The 25,634-nt window shown below is 41.7% G+C and overlaps 1 long non-coding RNA gene across 1 annotated transcript in view; it reads left to right on the top strand.

Moving 5' to 3' along the window:
* Positions 1-25,322, top strand: part of LOC115081942 — a 159,333-nt gene extending 134,011 nt beyond the window's left edge. Inside the window, exons 2-3 of the long non-coding RNA XR_003854038.1 lie at positions 14,708-14,817; positions 25,090-25,322. This is a non-coding gene — a long non-coding RNA (uncharacterized LOC115081942). The remainder of the gene's footprint in view (positions 1-14,707; positions 14,818-25,089) is intronic.
* The last annotated feature ends 312 nt before the right edge of the window (positions 25,323-25,634 follow it).

Genomic DNA, 25,634 nt, shown 5'->3' with positions numbered 1-25,634 from the left:
TTGATGCCCAAAAATTTAAAAAATTTGGATTTTTTTATTTCAGGTTTTTTTTTTATCGGGCCATCGGCGCCATTTTTATTAGTGGCAGCCGACGGCCCGAGAGCGGGAGATCGGTCCCGGGGCTTCCACTGGACCACCAGGTACATGTAAAACATTTTGGGGGGGGGGGGGGGTTGGGAGGGTGGGGGAAGGTAAAGGATTAGTTTTAAAGGGTCGGGGTGGGTTTAGAGGTTGTTTTGGTGTACCGGTTTTCCCGCCCTCCCCCCAAATAACTCCCGTTAGTGGACACTAACCCGATTAATAATTTTTCCACGATAAATCAGGGGAATTTCTATTGTAACGCACTCTTTAACGATTATTGACGATTTAAAAAATATCGGACGATATTTTAAATCGTCAAAAAACGATTCACATCCCTACTATTTAATGTTTGTTTATTTGCCAGATACTTGTATCCTGGATTGGTCACCGATAGAAACAGGATGCTGGGCTTGATGGACCCTCAGTCCGACCTAGTATGGCTACTTCTTTTTTTTTTTTTCAATTATATTTTTATTCATTTTCCATTAAATATAAAGAAAAATAAGGAAAACAGGATATAATAACTGGAAAATAGATTTCTATAAATAGGCAGCAATACATCATAATCATATCTATATGCACCCATAACAGATAATCAAATGGGTGAGGACCTCAAAGAAAAGAATAAATCTATAGGAAATCAAACAGAGAAAGGAAGAGTCTAACATCTGAAAAAACTAGTCATGTTGATAACCTCAAAGCTAAGCAAGAGATGCAGAAACAGCATCTTTGTCCACTATAAAGGTCTCCAAATGCAAAGGGTCTGTGAAAACAAACTTTTTAGAATGAAAAGTTATAAAGCATCTACACAGAAATTTTAAAAAGAAAGAAACACCCAAGGCTAAAGCTTTACTTTTCAGAGAGAGGAAATGTCTCCTTCGGGCTTGAGTAGCTCGGGATACATCAGGAAATACACAAAATTTCTGTCCACAAAAGGTGATATCCTTATTTTTAAAGAATTTTGAAAAATATAGATCCTTATCAGGGCAGAGTTTAGGAAAATATCAGCCCGGAGGATTTTTTTCAAAACCGATCCATGGGGTATCTGATTTCCTCATGTCAAAACAGGCCATAAACATCTAATAATTTTAAAATGTCGCTTATTTATTTTATTTTTTTATTTCAATTTCTATACCGGTATTCTGGTACAATCATACCGGTTTACAATTCTAAGTCATCGGGGTTCACTTAATAAAAAAAATCTAAGTCATCGGGGTTCACTTAATAAAAAATTCAAAAATATTTCATAAAATTAATTAAATTCAATATTCTAACATCCACAATCGTACTATCAATAATGGTGACCAAACAGCTTCCAATGTCATTTATGTATTAATTTACTCTCATTCATTGTCTCAGTCTCAAAATGCAAGTTTAAATAAGTGTGTTTTTAGCTTCTCTTTAAAGCTTGAGAAGGTTGATTCCAATCTCAGCTCACTATTTATTTTATTTATTTATTTATAGATTCTTATATACCGCGGTACGTAAAGTTATACATCTGTTTGGAATGACTAGGTAAGTCATTCCAAATAGAAGGGCTGGCCAAGGACAGGGCTCTCTCACGCACTTTGGGGCAGATTTTAATACCTACGCACAGGCATAGATTTGTGTGTGCAACCCGGCGCACACAAATCTGTGCCCGATTTTATAGCATGCGCGCGCAGCTGCGCTCATGTTATAAAATCCGGGGTCGGTGCGCGCAAGGGGGTGCACACTTGTGCACCATGTGCGCGCCGAGCCCTAGGGGAACCCCGATGGCTTTCCTTGTTCCCTCCGAGGCTGCTCCAAAATCGGAGCAGCCTCAGAGGGAACTTTCCTTCTGCGCCCCCACTTTCCCCTCCCTTCCCCCCCTACCTAACCCGCCCCCAGCCCTACTTAAACCCCCCCATACCTTTGTTTTGCAAGTTGCGCCTGCCTCCGGGCAATCCCCCAGTCTAGAGGCCCACACCCCACCCCTTTTTTCAAGCCCCATGCGTGCGTCCCGGATCTTGTGTGCATCGCCGGGCCTATGTAAAATAGGCTCAGTGCGCGTAATGCTCCTACGCGCATAAATCCAGCTCGTCCGGCCCTGATTTTGTAAAAAAGATTCAAACCAATTGAAGGTTTTATCAATCAAACCAATTTCTTTAAAGTATTGTAACAGAATATCATGGTCCATTGTATCAAACACAGCACTAATATCTAACATAATTAAAAGATATTTTTGTCCTTGGTCTAGACCTCTTAAAAACAGATCTGTCAATGATAATAAAAGAGTTTTGGGACTGTTAAACTTCCAAAAACCAAACTGAGCCAGATAGAGAATTTGATTTTCATCTAAAAAATCAGATAATTGTTTTTGAACCACTTTTTCAATTATTTTTGATAAAAATGGAAGGTTAAACACAGGTCTAAAATTATTTAAGCAGGAGGAATCAAGATTTGGGGTTTTTTTTTTAATAGGTTTAACAAATAGCACATTTTAAAATATCAGGGAACTTTCCTTCTTCTAAAGATAAGTTGACAATATTAGCAATGGGTCTGGCTGAAATACATGAAACAGTTTTTAAACTCTTAACTGGGATTGTATCAATCCGGTGAATTGCCGGATTCAATTTCCTAACAAGATTTTCAATTTCTGTAGAAGATACCATCTCAAACTTGCAACATTTGATATCTGGCGCAGAAGGGAATATAATTCTTTGTTGTGACAGAGGTGTCAGATCATTAATTAAGTTTGTTATTTTATCCTTAAAAAAGATAGCGAATACATTGCATTCTTTAACAGAAATGTGAGAGGATGTCTGACAAGGTTTAATTAAGTCATGCTCATAATTAAACAACATTTTTGGGTTAAAAATATATTCATGAACTTTCCATAAAAATTGTTTTTTGCCTCAGAAATCTTTAATCTATATTTTGATATAGATTAAGTGGTGGGATTTCTTCTCCAGGCCCTTTCCTTCTATCTTATTAATCTTTTAAGATTTTTCAGCCCACTATTACACCAGGGATTCTCTGTATTCGCCCGTACCTTAACTGCTTCTTTTATGATGGAGTTTAATTGCTCTCCTAGTAAAGTAGTGGAGTCTATCAAGGAATTAACGGCTGATTCAATAGAATCAAAGGGCCAGATTTTAAAACATACGTGTGTGACCTACATGTGCGTGCGCTACCTGGCGCGCGCTCATGTATGCCCGATTTTATAAGATGCGCACGCAGCCGCGAGCATGTTACAAAACTCAGGGGTCAATGTGCACAACGGGAGAGCACAATTGTGCACCTTGTGCACGCTGAGCCCTATCCGAGCCCCGCTGCCTTCCCCTGTTCCCTCCCAGGCTGCTCCAAAATTGGAGCGGCCTCAGAGGGAACTTCTTTACCCCCCCCACCCCACCTTCCCTTCTCGTCCCCTACCTCCCTCACCCTTTCCCCCCCTACCTTTGTTGCTTTCTTTTTTTTTTGTTTTAAAACTTACTTCAGCCCTGGGGCTGAAGTAAATTGCGCGTGCCGGCCGACTGCCGGCTCGTGATCCCCCACCCAGCAGCTGTTGCAGAGGCCTCTGGCCACGCCTCGACCCTGAACTGCCCCTTTTGTAAAGCCCCTGGACTTACACGTGTCCTGGGGCTTTATGCGTGTCGCCGGGCCTTTTGAAAACAGGCTCGGCGCGCATAACCTTTTGAAAATGCGGCCCATATTGAATAGATGAAATAACATTGGGTAGTATATTAACTAAATCTTCCATGGCAAATGGGCGATGATAGTCAAAACAAAAAGAGAAGTTATTGACATCAAAGTAATTGAAAGAGAAACTTTAACTAAATAATGATCCGACCAAAGTACTGGATCACACGACGGAGAAGATATATTTATGAGTTTATCAATAATGAAAATAAGATCTAATATATGGCCAGCTTTATGTGTGGATTGATCTACCATTTCAGAAAAACCAAGCATAGATAACAAGGATAAAATGTTTTCGCAAGTAGTTGATCGTGGGTTCGCATCCACATATAAGTTGAAATCTCCTAGTACCAGAGTTGGTATGCCAGGGTCTAATGCAGCGGACAAAGCTTCAATGAGAGGAAAGCAATTGTGATCTAGTGAGCCAGGAGGAGCAGAAATCAAAAAGATCTGAAGCTGTTTACTTTTAAATACACCAGTTTCAAATGGGGAAGTTATGTCAATATGATGAATTAAATCTAGATTCTTTTTACTTAATAAGAGTAAGCCCCTTCCTTTCTTTTTCTCTCTAGGGATGGAGATTACGTTATAATTGGGAAGAGAAAGTTGATTAACATCTAACACTAAATCTGTGCTCTTAAACCAAGTTTCAGTAATGTAAATAACGTCAGGAGAAGCATCAACTACCAAATCATTTATAATAGGTATTTTTTTTTTTGCTAACGATTGAGCATTCATTAAATAAAGAGATAGCATTGAAGTAAAAAACATATGCAAATTCAAGGCAAGAGACAAGGGTTTGATATTTCTGACCTTATTAGGTTTTTTTTATAGTAGAGTTCTTATAAAAGGATCCATATCTCCCTTTATTCAAAATTGTCTCAATTGTGAACTCCTTCATTATGACACTCACTCAGTTTATCAACAAGGGTGCCCAAAGAGTGCACAAAGGGGCGCACTAGGGACGACAAGTCCCTTTGGAGCACGACGACTGTGCAAGACACCTCCGGCATAGCACTCATTCCTTTAACTCCACACGGAGAGATGATGTCACCGATGGGAGGGGCTAGCCCTCGTGGGGGGGGGGGGGGAGCACGGCAGGTTGTCCGTGGAGATACAGCAACTAGTAGCAGGCAGGTGCAGTTGGAGACAAGCCTCAGCTGACTCTAAAGGCAAAGTGACAGGACAGCAGTCACAGGAAGGCTGAATACCAATAAAATGTTTCAAAACAGTAGACACATGAAATAACATCTCAAAATTTAAAAAGGAATTGAATCTTCAGCTCTCCATACCATAATATAAAGACAGAAATACCAGGATATTTTAATTTCCACTCACTCAGATATTGTTGTGGATTTGGGGGAAGGGGGGGGCCACACAATCTTTATCCTCTATCTCTCCCCTTCACACACATAGGCTTTCTCTCTCTCTTACACACATGCAGGTGCTCACTCTCTCTCATACAGTAATGCAGGCTCTCTCATACAAACATGCAGGCAATGTCTCTTTCACACACATCTGTAGGCTCTCTCTGTCTCTCATACATTCAGGCATGTGCTGAGGCAAAATTTGTGTTTTATTTCATTCATTAATTTATTCATTCATTCATTTTGTAGGTCATCTCAAATTGTTTCATTAGTTTAAAAAAAATTTGTTTATTCATTTCATTGGTGTCCCATTAAAGTCAATGGGGGAAGCCATACAGCTTATTTTGAGCTTCAAAATTGGAGTTTTCTAATCAATTCTAATGAACTGTGGGTGAGACAACATCAGAAGGAAAAAGAAAACTCCAAGGGAACAAGATTGCGGCTAACTGGCACTATAAGTGGCATGAATATCCTAAGGCACCATAAAGGGGAAAAAGGGTACCAGCAATGGCAGGAATTCTCCAAGAGACCATTAGAGGAGCAAAGAAATAGCAATAGTGTTAGAAATACCCCATGGCTTCAAATGAGTGTACCAATAACAGTAACATGAACCCCCAAAGCAGCACAAGAGAGGCAAAATGGCACCAAGAATGGCATGAGCATCCTAAGGCAACATGAAGTGGAACAAAGCATGCACGGTGGGGGAGCAAAGCATCAAAGGTGCAGAAAAAAACCAGGCACTGACAGGGGAACAAAGCTGCACAAAGAGTGGCAAGAAGACCACAAACACCATGAGAGGTGCAAAGCAATCACCCAGAGTGGCAAGAACACCCAAGGTATAGAGTCTGAGATATGGCAGCAATACCCCTGAGGTGTAGTGTCTGGATTATAGGAGCAAGACTGTAGCATAAAGTCCCCCAAGATATAAAGTCATTGGTATGGCATCAAGGCAGAGTGGCAGAAAGAACTCCATTGTGGTACAGCAGGGGTATGGCAGCCAGGCAGAATGGCAGAAAGACCACCAAGGTGTAGCATAAGGGGTATAGCAGCAAGGCAGAGTGGCATTAAGACCCCTAATGTATAGAGTCTGGAGAATGGCAGAAAGGCTGAGTGGGAGCAAGGCCCCCAAGGTATACTGTCAAGAGCAGGTAAGTTTCACCTTGGTCCTCCATCTTGTCTACTTGCCCTCTTCACTCACCTCAGCCCTACCTCACTCAGAAATTTCTTAGTTGCTATACTTACTAGTCTCATTGCAGCACTTTTCAGTGGGCCATAGATTGAATGGGAAACATAAACAAATGAATGGTGAAAACTGATATTTATCCAGCTAACTTAGGTCAGTTACTATCTATTTATTTATTTATTTATTTGACGGTTTTTATATACAGTAGTTTGGAGCAAGCCTTCACCACGGTTTACAGTGATAACAACAGAATACATTAAACAGAGCATATTAACTGATTACATTATAACGAGAAGCAAGGCAGGGAGTTAGAGGGGGTTTCAACAACTGGAATTAAACAGAGAATATATTAACTGATTACATTATGACAATAAATTAAAGTAGGGGAGTTGAGAGGGGGTTAATAACTGGTAATAAGATTAAAACTGTTTACGTCGGGCAGGTAATAACTATGTACATAGTATTGAGAGAATTGGGGCATGTAGGGGACTTTGCATTGCGTAGTGGAGATGTATATTACTCTATACCTTCTCTATATGTTTGTTCAAAGAGCCAAGTCTTTAGTAGTTTTCTGACGAGCCTTATGTTGTTTTGTTTTCGTAAGTTTTCCGGCAGGGTGTTCCAAAGGCGGGGTCCTGCTAGTGAAAATGCTCTGGGTATTGATAGTAGTGCTTTGTTGGTTGATCTTATATTGTATTGTGGGGTGTATAAGTTATTACAGCATTTAGCGACTCAATTTCTTTTCTGTAAACTGACTTGTGTAGTAAAGTAAGCACTTTGAACTCACTTCTTTTTTTCGATAGGTAGCCAGTGGAGGGCTTTTAGTGCCAGTGTGATGTGCTCAGTTTTTCTCTGTGCAGTTAGAATTCTTGCCGCTGCATTCTGCAGTATTTGGAGTGGATGTATGGTTGATTTGGGGAGGCCCAGTAGAAGGGAGTTGCAGTAGTCAAAACATGTGAATATCAGTGATTTTAGGATAGTTCTGAAGTCTTGTGGATTTAGGAGGGGTTTAAGGTGTTTTAGAGTTAGTAGTTTGCAGAAACCTTCTTTTATTTTCGTGGAAATGTGTTTTTTAAAGTTTAGTTCTGGGTCGATCCAGATCCCAAGGTCTCTTACTCTATTACTAAGTTTGGAGGTTGAATTGTTGATGGTATTAGTGTTGGTGTTTTTGTTTATTGTGGATTTCTGTTCCAGAAGTATGTATTCCGTCTTATCCATGTTTAGGCAGAGTTTCATATTGTTTAGTAGTTGTTTAATGAGTTTAGGTAGTTGGTTGATTGTTTGAGGGTATTTTCAAATGTGTCGGAGACTAGAATTAGTAGTTGTATGTTGTCAGCATACATGAAGTAGGTGATGCTGAGACTAGATAGTAGTTGGCATAAAGGCAGGAGATATATGTTGAACAGTATGGCTGACAAGGCAGATCTTGAGGGACTCCTGTCTCAAGGATGGTTGGCTCAGATTTGGTGTTGTTGATGTTTACCTGAAAGGATCTATTGCTTAGGAAGGATTTGAACCAATTCAAGGTTGTTTCGATGAGACCAATTTCAGATAATCTACTTATTAAGCTATTATGGTTGACTGTGTCAAAGGCTGCTGAGAGGTCAAGAAGGATAAGGAGGAAGCATTGACCTTTGTCAAAACCCCTTATAATTGTATCAGAAAGGGCAGTAAGTAGTGTCTCTGTGCTGAAGTGTTTACTAACTCACAATATTTTTCCTCAGAGGAGAAACTGTGATATTTTACCCTGTGGAAAAATTCCATGGGAAAAAATACCAGAGGGAAATTAAACAAAAGTCATGCAATGGTAATCCCCTTTGCTTGGGGCCGCCATCTTCTTAAAGGGCCATGATGGCTTGAAATAGCCTCCCCAACCTGTGAAAGTGCCCCCCAAGGGTCTTATGATATCCACACTCACCCCTGCCACTTCTAGATCTGGCTGTCAAGTGCATAAAATTGTAAAAAAAATTAATTGTGCCACAACATCCCACCCTCAACCCAACTCCCTTGTCAAAAAAAGCCCCTCAGATCCAAATACTGCTCCCCCCTGACAGTGATGGTGCACACTACTCCTCACTACCCTCTGAACCCACTGAGCATGTCTGGTGGTTTAGTGGAGCCTGGAATGTCTCCTGGACTCTGAGCTCCCACTCGCTCTAGTTAAAATGACGTTGGCCTCCCATCATAATATGGTAGGTAAACCCTGTCACATGATATATGTGCATCATTTTGAATTTTAAATAATTTAAATGTATTTGCATAATAAAAGCAAAATAGTTTTCCAATCTAGCTTATGTGTCTGCATAGATTATTTTGTTTCTTTTGGAATTTTATGGGTAGGGGATCTCAGATATCATTGACAGGAAGGATTTTCAGCATTATCCAACTAACAGTCAGATATTTAGGACTGCTGAGGAGCCAAGTAAAGTTATCCTGCTGGGTATATTCAGCTTGCACGAGCTAGCCAGCCAGCCAGTATCTGAATATAGACCTCCATTCATTTAGCAAGGTGCTCTCATTTGCAAAAACAGACAAATTCATAAACAATCCAAATTAAACTTGACTGTTTATGAGAAGAGCCTTATGTCTACAAATGTCACACATCTGCAGGAGGTCATCTTATCTTTTGCAAGAATCTGTTGACATTCCCATGTCAAAACACAGCTGTTTAAACTGCAAACCAATAACTGAGAAACCAGAAATGTTCTGTGTTTGAAAGGTGAGCAGTCCCTGAAACAGGAAGCCGTTGAACTACTGGTCTCAGAACTCTGCTAAGCCAAGCAGCCTCTTGGTAGTCTCGGGTTACTGTTTATTTTGATGTCTGTTTTCCTAACAGTTTGATGGACATCCTGTGCCTATTCAGCACTAGATTGTCAGTGCCAAGGAAGACATCAGCACAGTTTGTTTGGCAAACATTTAGGTGTCAACAATAGTATTGGAGAACTTTTGGATTTTGACCATCCAATATTAGAGGGTGGCGGGAGAGAAGGGAATTCATTCGGTATTTTCTGGTCAAGCCTGGCTTCAGTATTTTTGGAGGGCAAGGAGGGAGAAGGAGTTGTAGTCTACAAGGAGTAAGGGATCAAATGTAAAAAGTCAGTAGTCTGGGGCTTACTTATGCTCTCAAAGTTTTGCAGTTTTAGATGACTAGAAATAGAATCTAAGCCAATTTCTATTATGTTTTAAGCCTAAAAAAACGCTTGATTTTGCATCACATGGCTTTATAATTAAAGAATAATAATTTATTAGTGCACACATTTCTTTGAAGAATAACTTTTCATATGCACAGTTAACCATTAACTTTTCCACATATATGTCATGTAAGAGATTTATTAGCACTGTAACTCATAGCAAAGCTGTCAAAACTAAAAACACAGGACTAGTAACTCAGAAAACAAGTCATTTATAGGAGATTAGACAAATCTGTGCCAAGAAAATAATAAACAATAGGAATTTTCTGAACTATAAAGAGAATACTTTTAAACATCATATAGCACACAATCCCATAAACATTTAGATAAAGCCAGTGATATACAGGGTGACCAACTGTCCTGTATTTGCAAGATCTTTCTCATATTCTGATAAAAAATATATATATACCTTTTCCTACTCTAAAAAAAAGATCCAGTTCAATGCATTTTATAAGGTCCCTCAAAGTAGCAGATGGAAGCTGGCCATTCTATTTTACCTAACACTGTTTTTCAAGCAACACAAATAATTTTCCCATTTGTCTCTGGCTTTGATTTATACTTTTATTTCATATTTAATCCTTTCTTTTTCTTTCCCTGTTCTCCTCTTCATCTCATTCTTCTCTTTTGGTATTTTATTTGTTCGTTCCTCTTTCTTGTCTCCAATCTTATCAATTTTATTTTAACTATTTTTGTCTTTCTTTGTGTACTCATTCAGGGATACATATTCAATCACTGTCCAGACAGTAAAGTTAGCAGTCACACTATTGGATATAACCGGCTGTCTTAAAGTTAGCTGGATGACTTTATCCAGCTAACTTTAACATAGCTTTGGTGCAACTAGATTTAGCCAATTAAGGGGGTTATTTTCTAAAGTTTATCGCGCGCATTAGGAAGTAAATGACCGGGAGGGGAGGAGTTGGGGCGGGGAGGGGAGGAGTCGGCCGCAGCACTGCTGCCGGCGATAATGTGAGGAACATTCTTGCTGGCAGTAGCTTGGCGAATAGCACCACCTTTTATGGTAACGCTATTCGCATGAAAGGCTGAAGCCGGCCGCGAAATTGCACTGCCACGGTGCGAACGGCTGCGGCCTTTCGCAGGCCTGCCCCCCCTTGCCCCTCCGCCCCCTTTTTCGTGGGATTCATCATTCCGCGAGGAATGATGAATCCTGCCCTAAGTTATCCAACTAACTCTGAATATTGGAGTGAGCCGGATAACTTAGCCAGCTAACATAACTCCTCCCTGAAACTCTCCCAGAATTCCCCTAAGTTATCCAGCTACATTATAGGTGGATAGTAAGATATCTGGCTAATATTTAGTCAGACAATTGCTCAAATATTCATTTAGCTGGATAACTAGTTTTGTCTAAATGCCTTTGAATATAAGCCTCTCAGTTTTTTCTTGGAGGTTCTTGTCCGTGTCTTTCCTGTCCGAGTTTCTCCTAATGTCTCTTTCAGCCTATTTCTTTTTCCCTCCTTGCTTCTATTCTTTTCTTCTTCAGTATTTCCCTATTACTTTAAGATATCCCCTCCATTTTCCAGCCACCTGTTTGTCTCTTCGCTTCTCCTTTTTGAAATTGTTAACTCCATTTGCTATCTCTGTCCCTCCCACTTCCCATTCTATCATTACCAAGTGTGGTTTTACTTTAACTTATGCTTGACTGTCTCTCTCCACTTTTTCAACCTCTGGCCTTCCCTCAATGGCTCTACCATCCTGCAGCCTAGCCTCTGTCTATCTTCTAATCCCACAAAGCCCTCTTTTCCCGCTTATCCTCAATTCTCTACCAATCTTCTCCTGCTTTTTCAACCACAATTTGTCTCTCTGCTGTGAAACTCCACTTTTCTTATTCTCCAGTTCTGGTGCTTTTTTTTAATAGCTTGGCTGTTTCTCTTTCCTTCATGCTAAACTGCTGCCACCATCAAGAGCACGGGTACTGATGTTAAGCGGGTGCTCCCAATGAGAATCCCCCTTCCCCAACACACACACACTCACAAACACACACTCACACAGCCCTTCAATTTCCTTCTGGTTTAACTCACTGGGCAGATGTGCATTCATTTTAAAGTAACCATTCATTGGCTCACACCAAATGACATGGCTATTGTGCGCATATATGAGCTCATGTTATAAAATAGCCTGGCCGTGTGCACATGTGCACCAAATTTTAAGAGGCAAACATGAGTGTGCCCAAATGCCGCTTCTACTGCATAAATCATGGGATTTTAAAAATCATATAGCACCAATATTAATGAATTTATATTGGTTGCCACAGTTTAACATTACCAATTTAAATTACTTACATTGGCTTTTCAGGTCATTAACACTATTAGTCCTGAATAGTTAAGAGACAGCCTGGTTCCTTATGACCCGGGAAGGTCATTGAGATCTTCACTGAGCCTGTATGGAACTCCCACATTGTTCTTGCAAGACTGAGAATAGTGTGGGAGTTCGGACACTTAATGGCTTAAATTTACTGAGAGCCGTGCAGTGTCAGAAGAAAATAAAATAGATATTCAGCAGGTTCCACCAGCAGCAAGCTTCCAGTGAAGGTGGTAAGAGAGTATTTGAGGGGGAAAAGAGTCAGGAAACTCCATTTAGGGCCAGTGGGAGCCATCATTGGCTCCTGGGCCTTGCAATGAAGAACACTGGTTTAAACTGTCTATTCTTATGTATGTTTATTATGATGATTATGTATCACTCCATGGTGCAACCACAGCTTTAGTATTGTATGCAGTTCTGGTCCCTGCATCTCATAAAAGTCAGCAGAATTAGAAAAGATACAGAGAAGAGCAACAAAAATGATAAATGGGATGGAATAATTCCCCTTTGGGAAAGGGTATAGAGGTTTTGGCTCTTCAACTTGGAGAAGAGATGGTTGAGGGGAAATATGACAAAGGTCTATAAAATAATGAGTGGAGTGGAATGGGTAAATGCACATAGTTTGTTTACTCTTTCTAAAAGGACTAGGGGATTTTCAATGAAGTTACTAGGTGATACATTTAAGACAAATAAGAGAAAATATTTTTTTACTCAACACATAATTAAACTCTGGAATTCATTGCCGGAGGATGTAGTGAAAGATGTTAGTATTGATGGGCTTAAAATAAGTCTGGACAATTTCCTGGAAGAAAAGACCATAAACCATTATTAAGGTGGACTTGGGGAAATCCACTGCTTATCCCTGGGATGAGCAACATAGAATCTAAGAACCTTTTGGGATCCTGCCAGGTACTTGTGACCTGGATTGGCCACTATTGGAAACTGGATACTGGGCTTGATGGACCTATTGTCTGACTTGGTATGGCAAACCTTATGTGCTTATGTTCTGTGTAAATTGTTTTTATTTGACATACAGTATATCAGTTTGGGCTTACTTAGGAGAGTGATTCATAAATAAAATAAAATAAAATTATATTTGTCTTGCTGCAGGCTTTCCCCTTCCCCCCTCCCCACACTGTTTCCTTATTTTTTACTGAACATTAGGTGGATGAGAAAATCTAGTGGAAATAAAAGAGCAGTAGGCAAAACTAAAAAGAGATATACAGGCCAATACAGTACAGTGTGCTCCGGTGGAGCGCACTGTTAACCCGCGATTGGACACGTGTTTTCGACGCGCTAGCGTTACCCCTTATTCAGTAAGGGGTCGAAAACGCGTGTCCAACCCCCCCGAACCTAATAGCGCCCGCAACATGCAAATGCATGTTGATGGGCCTATTAGTCATTCCCGCACGGTTCAGAAAGGAAAATGTGCAGCCAAGCCGCACATTTTACTTCCAGAAATTAGTGCCTACCCAAAGGAAGGCGCTAATTTCTCCGGGCACTGGGAAAGTGCACAGAAAAGCAGTAAAGACTGCTTTTCTGTGCACCCTCCAACTTAATATCATGGCGATATTAAGTCGGAGGTCCCGAAAGTTACAAAAAGTTAAAAAAAAAAAAATTTGAAGTTGGCCTGCGGCTTGCGGGTTGAAAAACGGATGCTCAATTTTGCCGGCGTCCGGTTTCTGAACCCTTGGCTGTCAGCGGGTTTGAGAACCGACGCCAGCAAAATTGAGCGTCGGCTGTCAAACCCACTGACAGCCGCCGCTCCTGTCCAAAAAGAGGCGCTAGGGACGCGCTAGTGTCCCTAGCACCTCTTTTTACCTATTTTTACTGCCGGCCCTAATTTGAATACTGAATCTCGTGCACAGGAGAGTAGCCTGTGCGCGCGCCAGGAGAGCGGGTATTTGCCCGCTCTCCCGCGGACTTTACTGTATTGGCCCGAATGTAAGAGAAATCAACCTTTCTGTTAGGAAAGGAAAAAAAAGCTAAGAAATAAGAGTCTGCTTTGATTTTTTAAAGTAACTGAAAAGGTAAGAAAAAAAAGATACTGTTCATAAACAATGAAAGATTGCAGAAAGAAGATGACAAGTGACAATATCTGGGAAAGCTAAGTGAAGATAGGAAAGTAGTTAGGAGAGTGAAGATGCAAATGGAAGAAAAATATCTAATACAATAACATGGGGGGGGAAATACCTTTTTTATTTAAACTAGTAATAGGAGAAAGTGCCAAAATGTCATTGTGAGACTCAGAAGTGAAGGGGAAGAATACACAGAAAGTGACAAGAAAAAAGTAGAATTGTTTAACAAATATTTCTGTTTGGTGTACTGTTCAGTGTTCACTGAGGAAATGCCAGGAATAGAACCATAGAAGAAGGAAACATATAGGATTGGAAATGAGATAAACCTTGAATTATTTTCAGAAGATTATGTATGTGAGGGGCTAGTTAAAGTAGATAAAGCAATGGAACCAGTTAGGATTAGGGATGTGCAATCATTTTTCCTGAATTAGGCAATTTCAACAAAATTGCCTAATTCGGAATGGTTCCGGGGAACCAAAAAACGATTGAACTTTTTCTGAAATTTCAGAAAAAAATTCATTTTCGGGTTAGAGTGCGCTAACTCCCATTAGTGCGTGCTAACTCCCCAATAGTGCGCACTAACATGGCATAGTTAGCGCGCACTATCGGGGAGTTAGCACGCACTAACCCGAAAATCAGAACCCCCCCCAAAAAAAACCCAAACCGTGAGAATAATGAAATTCCCGTGGGGGGGGGGGGGGGCCCCGAAATGAAACCCGACACAAAATTTAAACCGAAGCACATCTCTAGTTAGGAAACATTTGAGGTTAATAAGGGAACTTAGGAAAATTCTGGCAGCTCAACTGTCTGATCTTTTCAATGCTTCTTTAGAACCAGGAGTAGCTCCAGAAGACTTGAAACAGATGAATGGAGTTCCTCTTCACAAATATGGAAGTAACAAGGCGGCTGGGAGCTACTGGCTGATTAATCTGATCTCTGTGGTGAGTAAATTAATGGAATTCTTCTAAAAGAGAGGATAATATAGTTTTCAGAATCCAAAGGATTATAAGATCTGAGGCAGCATGGTTAGACAGGGGTAGGTTTTGTCAGACAAATCTGATCAATTACTTTCACTGAGTGACCAGAGATTTCAATCAGGAGAGACTGCTTAATGCAATGTACTTAGATTTCAGTAAGGCCTTTGACAAAGCTCCACATAAACGATTTATAAATAAACTGGGCATAGACCCTAAAGTGACTGACTGATTAGAAATTGGTTGAGTATGAGGTAACAAAGGGTAGTAGTAAAGGGAGTTCACTCTGAAGAGATGGGCATTACTAATGTTGTATCACTGAGATTAGTCCTTGGACTGGTTGAACATTTTTGTAAGTGATATTGCAGAAGGACTATAGGAAAATCCCCAACAGGGTGGACACCCTGGAAGGTGTGGAAAACATGAGGAGTGATCTAGCAGAGCTTGAGTAATGGTTTAGAGTCCATCAGCTAGGATTTAATGCTAAAAAATGCAGAATCATGCATTTAGACTGCAAAAGCCCAAGGGAAAGACACAATATAGGGAGTAAAATTCTTCTAAACAAGAGCGAGATCTGGGGGTTATCACATCTGATGAACTTAAGGTGGCCAAACTGGTGAATAAGATAATGGCAAAAGCCAGAAAGATGCGTGGGTGCATAGAGAGAGGAATGATCAGCATTGATGCTGTTCCTGTAGAAGAACCTAGTAAAACCTCATTTGGAATTCTGTAAACAGTTCTGGAGATCGCACCTTTAAAACAATAAAAACTGGATGGAGTTGGTCCAGAGAATTGCTACTAAAATGGTTGATGGTCTTCATTATAAAGTAGATGGGGAAAGACTTGAAGATCTAAACATGTATACCCTAGAGGAAAGGCTAGATAGAGGAACTATGATAAAGACAGACCAATGGTATCAATGCACAAGAGGCAGGCCTCTTTTAACAGAAAAGAGATTCTGATAAAAGGGATCATGGGATGAGGGTAAAAGGGAGTAGAATGAGTAATCTAAAGAAATATTTCTTTACAAAAAGGGTGGTAGATGCATGGAACGACCACCCAGTAGAAGTGGAAACATGGACAGTAGTAATATGAATTCATGAACGTATGGGACAAGCACAGAAGATCTTTGAGGGAGTGGTAAGGATTGTAGGCTGAGCTGTTGGTGTGGATCAGCAGACAAGATAGGCCATATGGTCTTTTTCTTCTGTCATGTTTCTAAGGGCCAGATTTTAGTATCTACGCCCGATTTTATAACATGTACGCACAGCCGTGGCTGCTGTGCCGGAGGCCTCGGTCCCACCCTCGGACCGCCCCAGACTACCCCTGGACCACCACCCCACCCATGCCCCTGCCCCCTTCCAACCCCTTTTTCAAAGCCCCGGGACATACACTCGTCCCGGGGCTTGTGCGCGTCGCTGGGCCTATGCAAAATAGGCTTGGTGCGCGTAACCCCCCTGCGCGCGTAAATCCAGCCGGATTTACACGCGCAGGTTTTTTAAAATCTGCCCCTAAGTGTTTAAGATGACACTTAAATGAGGCAGTACTATGATTGAAGTATGGGCAAATATTTTTTACTTTTTTCCCTTACAACACACTGCATCACTCCTTGAGCTTAATCCAGGTGTTTCCTCTGCCCTTGTGCACAGGAGACTGAAGTCAGAGGAGAAATTATGCATATCTATAAAAAAAAACAATTACTTGAATGCATATTTTAATGAGGCAGATAATCCATTTGACTCCAAGTACTTAATTTGGATATACCAGTCAGATCACGTTCTCTATGTCTCCCTTCAATTTCTGCCTGCTCTCACACAAGGATATCCAAAGACACACATTCAACACCTCTTCTCTGACTTTAGACTTGGACCCCTGCTAGAAGGCTTATTGTAAAACTGATACATGATAAAACTAAAAGGACAGCAACACAACTGTAAGTGATACCTTGTTATTGGACTAACTTAATACCTTTGTGACTAGCTTTCAAGAGCTACACATTCCTTTCATCAGGTTAAAATAAATTAAGCAGGTTAATGCAAAGGAATACACAAGAAAATTACAGGCAGTATTGCAATGGAGAAAAGATCAACGGCCCATTCTCCTACGTCCAGCAACCTTGGGATCCATGACCTGAGTCAAAAACTAGCACACCAATACTCCTCTGAGGTCAGCTTAAAGGATAACTGAACCAAACAGATAAAAGAAACCATATGGTACCAGAATATATAAACATTGCTAAATTATTACAAGATGTATAGGAAAGAAAGTAATGTATTCCTATTTACGACAGTCCATTTTTATGTTTCTGGGTCCGGTAGCCCCATGCACCCAGAGCTCTGCCACCTTGAGGCTTCATGCACAGCTTCAGGGAAGTTTGCTCTTTGGAGTAGATTTTCAAAGGGGCTTGCGTGTAAAAATAGCATATACTCATATAAGCAGGGGCGGTTCTTTAATGAAGCAAGGGGAGGCGACCGCTTCAGGCGGCAAGATTTTGAGGCAGCAAAATTGCCCCCTGAAACCTTCCGGCCACAACCGTATCACCCTGACTTTATTATGCCTGCTCTTAGAATTTGAAAATGGGGGGGGGGGGGGGGAAGGAGGATTACCCTATCGGGAGATCAGGTTTTTCCCGGTGGGCCGATTGCTCCCGGCCGAAGAGGAGGGGCTGTTGGTGCTGCGGCCCAAAGTGAAACTTGCAGAGCCATGGCAGAGCCATCCTTCCGCGACAAGAAGAAAGCCGTGTGGGGCCGTGAGCCGCCGTCGGACCCCAAGCCACGCGGCTGAAGAAATGGCAGTGCCGGGCTGTGTGAGCCGCTGCTGGAGCCCAAGCTGGCGGCGGCCGAAGAAAGTGAAGAGAAGCCCAAGTGTCACTGACGGAACTCGGGAGAGTGACAGCCAAGAGGGGAAAAAAAGGTCGCGAGCCGCCGCCAAAACCCTAGTCAGTGGCAGTCAAAGAAAAGGAAAGGAGGCCATGGGCCGCTGCCAGAGCACAGGTCAGTAGTGGCAGAAGAATGGGGAAAGGCGCAATTTGTGTGTGTGTTGTGTGTGAGGCAGCCTGCTTGTGTGTGTGTCTTGTGTATGAGAGGGTGGTGGGGGGTGTGTGTGTTGTGTATGAGAGGGTGGTGGGGTTTGTTTATGTGTATATATTTATTTGTATTTATTTATTTAAAAACTTTTCTATACCGTCGTTTAGTGATATACCATCACAACGGTTTACAAATAGGCACATGAATACATTTGAAATAGTTTGTACTTTAACCAGAGGGTGCCGAATTTGTTCAGATACATGATTCAAAATATTCTAAGCTATATGTAATAAGTACTGAAATTCCCTTTATGGGCTATCCATATATGCGATATACTGTAATTCTTTAACTTAATACTTAAGTGTGATAAAAATAAAGAACGCATATATGTTCTCTGGTGACTTTTGCCTGTGTGTATAAGTCCTTTTCTTGTTTCTTAGTACTACCTATTCCCCATTCTCACTTTGAAAAGCTTTTTTGAAAAGCCATGTTTTTAAGCTTTTTTTGAAGAGTTTTTGATCTCTCATTAATCTTATTTCGGGTGGCATTGAGTTCCATAATATAGGGCCGGCTAATGATAGTGCTCTTTCCCTTACTTGTGTCAGTTTAGCTGTCTTTACAGAGGGTATGGTCAGCAAGGCTTTATTTGCTGATCTGAGATTTCTTTGGGGAATATGTAGTCTTAATGCAGTGTTTAACCAATCAGTGTTTTCTTGATTGAGACGGGTGTTTGTGTGTGTATGTTTGTGTGTATGAGAGGTTGTATGTGTGTATATGTGTATGTGTATATATGAGCGGGCTTTTGTATATGTAAATGTGTCTGTGTGTGTCTATGAGGGAGAGTGCCTGCGCACATGTGTGTATGTATGAGAGTACCTGTATATATGTGTGTGAGAGAGGTTAAAGTTTGTGCACCTTCCTCCAATCTACATCAATCTCAGGAGGACTGGAATTCTAGTTCCCAGGTATGGAGAATGGGATTTTTTTTTTAACCTTATTAGTTTTAATTATTGAATGTGATGTATCTGCTGTTTTGAAATATTTTATTAGTGTTTGGTAATATTTTAAACATTTTTACACATGCTTTTAATTGGCTAATTTATCAGCAGATTTATTGCATGTTTAATGTTTTATATTTCTTGATTGTGCTTGCAGTGCTCACAGAGTTTGGCTTCTTGTGATTTCCAGTTCAATTTTTGTCTGCACGCTTTAATTTATAGTTTATGATCTCTTTATTCTGTATTTCATGAGAGTTTATCTGTGTTCTGCTTGTGTAACTGAGGCATTATGTATTTTGCTAGTATGCAGTTTCTGTGTAGGGATTTGCAACAATCTGGGTTTTATCTGTTTTCCTAATAGGAGGTGCATTGGTATTTCGGGCCTGATGTAATATTTGCAGTATGGCTTTTTCATAGGTTGAGTGCTGACAATTATGATATGGAAGGCTCACTATATTAGAATTGTAGCTCAGTTTATTCCTGGCTTTCTGTTGACCAAGTCCACACCCAGTGCATTTTACCATAGGCCTAATACCATATGGGATCCTGTAAACCGCCTTTATTACTATGAGAAAGGTAGTTTATTAAGTCTATTAAACTATTATTATTGAAAGCGTGGTTTTTTTGCAGTGTATGCCTATATAATATATATGCTGTAAGTGATATTTTTACTTCAGAAGATTGTATTTTGAATGTCTATTTTCCATATGCAAACTGCATGTTTAGGTTGGGGAAGTTAATGCATTTTAAAATGGAAAAGAATGCATAAGTTTTAATTATGTGGGGAGGGGGAGGGGGAATGAAAGGCTGTAAGGTTTGTTTAGGGCATCTAATACCCTTGTATAAGCCCTAAGAGAGAGTGTGTCACACACACAGACTCATCAACCTCTCTCACCCCCAGGGGGGCAGATCCTGGAGAAGGGTGGGAGGCAAGCAACAGGGAATGGAGGAGCTCTATCTCTAGAAACATAGAAACATAGAAACATAGAAGTGACGGCAGAAGAAGACCAACGGCCCATCCAGTCTGCCCAGCATGCTACGCAGTTTATCCATTTTTTTTTTCCCCCTTTTTCTCCCTCCCACCCATCTCTATTGGCTTCCAGCACCCTCCGGCCCCAATTCCCTTCCACCCCTCCACCAATGCAGAGAGCAGCGCCATCCTAGTGAACATCCAGCTCAATCAGGGGTAGCAACCGCCGCAACCAGCAGGCCACACCCCTGCCCCTTACCCACCCCTGTTTTGTTTGTTTGTTTGGTTTTTTTTTTGTTTTTTGAGATGGCAGCCCTCCATCCTTCCGCTCCGTGAAGGTGGAACACCAACCACTGGCCACTGGCATCCCACTCCGTGAATGCCTCTGTGGCTACTGCCGCTCCGTGCAGTGTTTCGTTGCATGAAAGTGGAACACAGGAGGTGGGGCAGCCAAAAGCCACCCCGCCCTATTAAACATTTCTCCGGCGCCCCTTAGTGCGGATGCTGAAGACTGAACAAAACAATAACAGGCCCAAAAACTCAGTGGTTAGATCAGTGGGCTGCAAACAAGGGAAGTAAGAGAAGCCAGGGTTCAAATCCTATTGCCACTCCTTGTGACCTTGGGCAAGTCACTTTACCTTCCATTGCCTTCCCCCTGCCCTGGCCCTCTGTGATTTTACCTGCACTGTCCATTGGGGGGGGGGGGGGGGGGGGAGGGCATTTCATCCTTCGCCTCAGGCAGCAGATTGCCTTAAGCTGGCCCTGCATGTAAGTAGTATATAAATGTGTACTTTCCACTTTCCACTTATGTTTTATCAGTGGAAAAAAAGGGCAGGCTATGGGCATTCCAGGGTGGGGTTCAGGTGGTCATGCAGTAGTTGCTATTTTGTAAGAAATACACACATACATTACTGAACTTGTTCATAAACTTTTACACCTGCTAATTGACTTGTGCCAGTGAAATCAGACTGCTGTCTGAGGTTTTGGGGATGGAGGTCTGAGCAAACTCCACCTAGTAATGTTGATAGTGCGCATTATAATTTTTTTTTCAATAAATAAATAAATAAATAAAACAAACTGGTGGGGGGTTCAATGTGAAGTCTGGAGGGTCTAGCTGAATTGGTGGATTTATTGGCAAACTGGTGATTTCAAGTACATGCGCAAGTAAGTATTTTCACAATGGCATGAGCACATACTTTACAAAATACCCGACTCCACATATAAATCAGGGTTATTTATTTATTTATGTATTTATTTATTTTTTTCTTACATGTAGAATCCGCAGCATCCAATGCCATTGATCTGTGTGGCTCACAACATAAAACATACATAATCATTATCTTATCACAAACCATTATACATATTTGAAGCACATTTAAAAATCTGCAGCATGTACTTGTTTAAAAAGAGACATTTTTAAAAATTTGCCTTTTTAAACATTATATATACGTGTTATATTATTTTACACACCTAAAATATATATACACATATGTTTATAAAATAGGTAAATAAATTATGCATTTTCTTGTATTGTAAATATTCGCACATACTTTTGGAGCAGAACTACATGGTGTTTTATAAACTGTGCAGCTGCCACTGCACAGTTTATAAAATAATAGCATTAATCTCCAAAAGTCCTTGTGAGGGTGACCGAGAAAATCACCTTGGCTGGAATAGAAAGCCTCACCGACTCCAGACCTTTCAAATGCGCTTTCACTTTATTCACAGTTCTTCGACAATAAGAATGACTGCCTACCTTTGCAGTACATGTCCCACTCCCTTGGGTTTAGTCAGAATAGATTTACAGGAGCTGCATCTCCTGGAGACACAGGGGTCTCCTGAACCCAGCTCTTATCCTGCCCCAGCTGGTCCCACCCTCAAGATTCTCCCCTGCCCCACAGTGTCCTGCTTACAGAGCTCTCTCCATCTGTGGGATTTAAGGTGGACCAGGCATCTAGCCTAGTCCTGCACACATAAAAAGGGGGAAAACAGGGTCAATCTGTCACATACCCACCTCCCCCTCAGCTTGGACCCATTGGTCTGAGTGTTACTACTCCCCCCTGGATCCCATCCAGGGAAGTACCACACCCCCTACTCCCCTTCATCTGCCCTCTCACCACCTAAACTTGGGCACAGGGATCTAGGTTCAAGCTCACCCCCATACATTAGAGTTATCCCAGGTACTATTTGTACCACCCACTGCACCCTTTGCCCAGAGTCTACCCACAGTTCTTTATCTGAGTCCATTTGTAGCTCCAGGTTCCACTTCCACCCTAGCGAGACTCCTTGGACTGTCTGTGGGACTTGTAGTGAGTACTCTTCACTCATCTCTGTGATTACTTATGCCTCCTCTGCACCATCATGATCAGTGCCTACTACAGCTCTCACTGATTCCTCGTCAATGCCACTCATTGGTTTCTCTGTAGCCCCTCTCGCTTAGTTATGTATGTTCCCATTCATGGGGTTCTCTATGGTCTCTTCTTTTGGGCTCTCAGCTGCTTCTCTGACTGAGATCTCCACAACAGCATCTCCATCTAGTTTCTCTATAGCATCTCTCAATGGGGTCGCTACACTTTCTTTCTTCAGGCTTTCCATGGCCCCACCTTCTGGGATCTCCATGGCAGTGCCTCCATCTAGCTTCTTTATAGTCCCTCTCACTGGGGGCTCCATGGCCTCTGTAGCCTCTTCAACTGGCCCTTTGGTAGCACCTCTCTCAGGATCCTCCATGCTGCCTTCCTCACTTGATACTGCTTCTCACAGGCCACTCAGTACTGTCCTCTTCTGGACAGTCTATGTTGCCCTCTCCAGGGTTCTTCTCTGTGGGCTCTTGTCATTCAGGATCTGTGTTGGCTTTAGCTCCTTCACTGCTTTCAGCCATCTCTGGAATGAAGTCTTTCTGAAGTGTTGAGCCACAGTCAGATGACTCACTCAGTTGCTGTACTCCCTCCAAGCTCTCTATGACACTTTTTTCAGGGGTATCCAGCCCCTCCCTTTGGGATTTCCAAGGCACCTGTTTCTTGGCTCCCAGCAGCATCTCCAATTATAACACCGTCCACCGGTTTCTCAAAACAGATTGCCAAATCTCACTTACTAATTGGTCCATCTCTGCAGCCAATGCCTGTATTTCTGATAACATCTGTAACCATTCCTTTCTCTGGGTATCTATGGCATCTGGGAGTGACTTCACTAGCCCCACTAGCCTGCCTGGCCTTTCCAACTGCCACATCTCCAGTATCAGTTTCTCCCTCTCACCCAGGTCTTGAGATTGGGGAACTCCCATTACACATAAGTACATGGCTATGCACTTCTTTTAAGTTGTGTGACTTCCTTTTCTTCTTTCACCTGCACTGCAGTTCATCCACTGGATCCCAACCAAGTTTTCAATTGTACTGCCCAGAATTCTGGCAGCTGCATGCCTTGCTGAAGAGCAACTTGCTAACTTCTAGAGGGACACAACCTGCCCCCACACACAGCACTCACAGACAACTCTGGTAGTTTTTTTCCAATGCCACACGCTGTTCTAGCCACAATGAATAACTGCTTTTCCCTATTTTTTTAATTCTTTAAAGGAAAAAAGTTTTTTAAAAATCCTGTCACACTGACACTAAGTAAACAGTGTAGCAGTCCTAACTTCAAAAGGAGCTTTTCTCCTTAGTCTGTAAAGAAAAATACCTAACCCTGCCTCCAGGCCCCACAGACCAGTCTCTGGTTTAAAGGCAGTTTTCAGATTTTTTTTTCTTCTGTGCTCTTCTATGAGCCAGAAAACTGTTAACTTTCAGTGTTCTGAAACTCTAGCAGCACTGTTCTTCTATCCCAGCAAACTGTTCCTTTTTATTTCAAAATCGCCGTCCGATGCCAATACTCAAAATGGCGCCGATCGCCTTTGCCCTCACTATGTGTGACATAGTGAGGGCAAAGGAGATCGGCGCCATTTTGAGTATTGGCAGTGGACGGCCAGCATGCACGAAGTCGCTCCCGGACCCCCGCTGGACTTTTGGAAAGTCTTGTGGGGGTCAGGAGGCCCCCCCAAGCTGGCCAAAAGTCCCTGTGGGTCCAACGGGGGTCCTGGAGCGACCTGCCATCCGATGCCAGGACTCAAAATGGCGCGATAGCTTTTGCCCATACTATGTCACAGGGGCTACCGGTGCCATTGGTCAGCCCCTGTCACATGGTAGGAGCACAAGATGGCACCGATGGCCATGTGACAGGGGCTGACCAATGGCACCGGTAGCCCCTATGACAAAGGCTATCGGCGCCATGATGAAACTAGCACCGAGGGTGTGAGTGAGTTCCCGGACCCCACCGCTGGACCACCAGGGAGTTTTGGTAAGTCTTGGGGGGGGGGTGTCAGGAGGGTGGGGGGTTGTAGTTAATTTTAATTTTAGCTGGGACACTAATTTAACTCGCCGTAGTAACGTATTTACAGATCGACAACTTATGGAATTCTTCATACTTCCGCATGAAACGGAATTGACCCCCCACGAATACATATCACATATGCAACGAAAACTTTTTGGCTGCACATCTCTACTGGGCCTAGTTGGGCTGAGCTTGGCCACAGCCAAGGTTTCGCTGGGCCTTTCTTTTCTTTTTAAACTTTTTCTTTTGCTTTCAATACAAAAGGTACAACAATAATAGCATTCCATTAGACCTCAGATACAGATTCATTGTGGCAGTCGAATATTCAAGAGAGCACAGTAATATACAAATAACCTAGTAATATATGCACTCTAACAGGATAGATTTCCCCAAATATAAATCATACAGATTCAAATGGTATATCTGCACCAAGTCCAGTAGAGCTCCCAGATCTGATTATAGCAGGAGACATTCTCTTTCAAAAGATAGGTGATCCTTTCCATAGTAGCATCCTCCACCAACTGCCAGTGATTCGGACAGGGTATAGATTTCCAGAAAAGGGCTATAGTTAGATGAGCAGCTTGCAGCATATGAGAAATGAGAGTGTGCATTTTAACTAACCCCCATCTTGTTCCCATCTGTTTAATAAACACAACTGAGCAGAAAAGCACAATGATTAGTTAGTAATCATTTGCACCTAATTGTGAATCTTAGACCAGAACCCCTCAACAAATCTATACTCCCCCCACATGTGAATATAAGACACCTCTCTCCTACAACCCCTCCAAGACAGAGGACTAGACGTACTGAATTAAAAAAAAAATATTTGGGATATTTTTGTGTGCAATGCTATAACTTAGAAATTAATTCATGACTTTTGTTACAGATAGAAAATTTCAAAATAGAACAGCACACAGAGCGCCAGTCATCTGCATCAAGCCGCAAAGAGAGATCAGCATTCCATTTTTCAATCAAAGAACCTCTGGTTTCTCCAGCCACTGTCTCTTCAATCATGTAACCAAAATATGAGAAATGAACTTTTTAAAAACTGTTGTAAAAGTATTTTTTCTAAACCATCTTTGTTCTATAAGAAATCTCTTTATCCTCGTAACTTGAAACTATCCCTGCTTAACTGTAAATGAAGAAAATGATTATAAACTGGAATACCAAATTCAGATTTTAGATTTTCTAATGATTTATAGGAAGTCCCTTTCCAAATCTGACTCAAAAACTGAAATCCTTTGTCCCTCCAGCTACCAACATCCAACAGCATGGTAGAATGAGATAAAGAGGGAATATGCAGGACGGGGAGAGAGGACAGCAGAGTGTAACATTCCTGTGCAACAATTTATTTGTGAAGTGCCAAACCTTCAGAATATGGGAAATAATCAGGCTGGTCCTGACAACCCTTGCAATAATTGGAGATCCGGG

The sequence above is a fragment of the Rhinatrema bivittatum genome, unplaced genomic scaffold (assembly GCF_901001135.1).
Source record: "Rhinatrema bivittatum unplaced genomic scaffold, aRhiBiv1.1, whole genome shotgun sequence".
NCBI classification, from domain to species: domain Eukaryota; kingdom Metazoa; phylum Chordata; class Amphibia; order Gymnophiona; family Rhinatrematidae; genus Rhinatrema; species Rhinatrema bivittatum.
The sequence above is the reverse complement of the archived record's forward strand: the minus strand, read 5'-3'. Positions and strand labels throughout refer to the sequence as shown.